Source organism: Lipotes vexillifer, unplaced genomic scaffold (assembly GCF_000442215.2).
Source record: "Lipotes vexillifer unplaced genomic scaffold, Lipotes_vexillifer_v1.1 scaffold1219, whole genome shotgun sequence".
NCBI classification, from domain to species: domain Eukaryota; kingdom Metazoa; phylum Chordata; class Mammalia; order Artiodactyla; family Lipotidae; genus Lipotes; species Lipotes vexillifer.
Genome location: NW_006781590.1, coordinates 194335 through 196476, shown reverse-complemented (window position 1 = coordinate 196476; position 2142 = coordinate 194335).

The window sequence follows — 2142 nt, the reverse complement described above, 5'->3', positions numbered from 1 at the left end:
CTCTGTCAGTTAATGGCTTCTTTCTGCTGCCAGCAATCTCTTTTCACTGTCCTCAGTCTCTCACCCAATACATAATTCTATTTCTTCTTGATTTTTCTGCAGGATTTTACATTGTCAAACACTCATTATATTCATTTCTGATTAGTTTGTTTGATGTAAATCTTGGTTTTGATCATCTCTATCTATCCAGTCCTTTGGAGTTTTCTTGGTATTTTTTCCTTTATACGATCTTACATTTAAAGAACATTTTTGGAGATTTAAAAATATATACAAAAGGGGAAAGACTAGTGTAGTGAATTCTTATGTACCCTTCTCCTTGCTTCAAGACTATCAAGACTATCAAGAAAAAGCCAAGCATCTTTCAATTTTTTTTTGGCTTTAGTATTTTTAAAAGACGTCACTTCATTAATTTTATCTAACACTCAATATACATTAAAAATCCCTAATTGTCCCCAAAATGTTATTTTATTATTGATTTACTGTCCCACTTTTAGTGATGATTGATTGAGGTGTAGAGTCACCTCATTATAACAAGAGACACTTCTATCACCAGGAAATTCCAAGGGATTTAGGAGCTCTGTGCCAGGAACCAGGGACAGAGACAATACATATATTTTCTGATTTTTCCAAATGGTGGATAGGGTTGGTATAGTGAGCTAATTTGCTTATTCCCTTTCTCAAATGGAAAACTTTAAGTGCTTCACTATTAATGATGATATTCCTTTAAAAAAAAAAGTTAAAATACCCTTTATCTGATTCAGAACCTTTTCCTTTATGCCTAGTTTGCAGAGTTTTTTTTAACCATAAACTGATTTGTCTGCATCTTCGAGATTATAATATGATTTTCCTCCTTTATTTTGTTAATAAGTTAAAAAAATTTCTTTAATAAACTTTTGTTAGTTTAGGTTTTTCAAGAAGCCAATGCCAAAAAGGGATTAGACATATAAGGTATTGGTTGGGAGAAATGACTGTAAAGGATCGATGCGGGGGAACAGGAATGCAGGGAGACCATGATGGAGGTCTGGCACTGTGAAAGGAGAGGGCAGACAGAGGAGGACTGGGCAGGAAGAGTCTCAACAGAGACCACAGCAGAGTGCTAAGAAGGTTCTGGTCAGGTCGATGGGAAGAGCTTGTGCAAAGTCACCCGTTAGAAGTATTTTGCGCCTGGCATCCTTGCTTTACTTAGTCACTGGCTGAGAGCACACTGGGGGAGCTTGACTTCAATTGTGAACACAGTGGTAGATCAAGAGGGGTGCAAGCTGCGGGTGTCAGTCAACTATACTCCCCGTATCAGGAGATCTGAATGGTTCTCACCTGCTCCATCCGCAATTATGAAAAGACATGTGCAGTAAACTCAAACTGAGAAAGGAATAACTATTTGGAATTCGGAACCTGCACGTATGTAGGCCTGAGTCACATCACTAGGTAAGGCACTCAGATTTGCTGAGGTAATAGTTAAGGGAAATTTAGAATGAATAGTGGAGGAGGGAGAGAGTGTGCACCAGTTGCAGCCCCGAAGACTAACTGCAGTAAGGGAATAGCTCACCAATCTTCCTTCTGTAAACTTCCAGTGAGATCATGGAGGCGCTGATCCCCAAACCTGTGTGAAGCACCAGATCTGTGTGGTGCAAGGGCAGACTGTGGTGGCCATCAAAACGCACCGTCTTCCCTCAGACCTCTCACAAGTGTAAATGCACTAGAAGAAAATGTGGGAGGATTAAAAATAACAAAACCCAGAGTAGGGAAGATCTACAGAAGACATATAACCTAGAAGCCATAAAATAAAAGACTGATGAATTCAAGTGTATAAAACAAATTCTGCATGGAAAAAAGGTTCATACAAAGTCAAAAGACAAATAAAAAAAAACGGAACGCATATCACAAAGGCCTGAATTCTTTAATATATATATATATAAAGAACTCCTAAATCAATAAGAAAAACACCAATAGTATCAGTCCTAATGGACAGTGACAAAAGCTCCAAAATTTCCATGGCTCAAGCCAGAAAAGTTTATTTCTCATGTGTGTTTTCTGTCCATCGTGGGTCAGTGGGGCTCTTTCCTGTGATTTCCTCATTGCAGGACTTAATGCTGATGAGCAGCTATCTCCTGGTGTACTCTTGGTAATTGCGCAGAGGGAAAG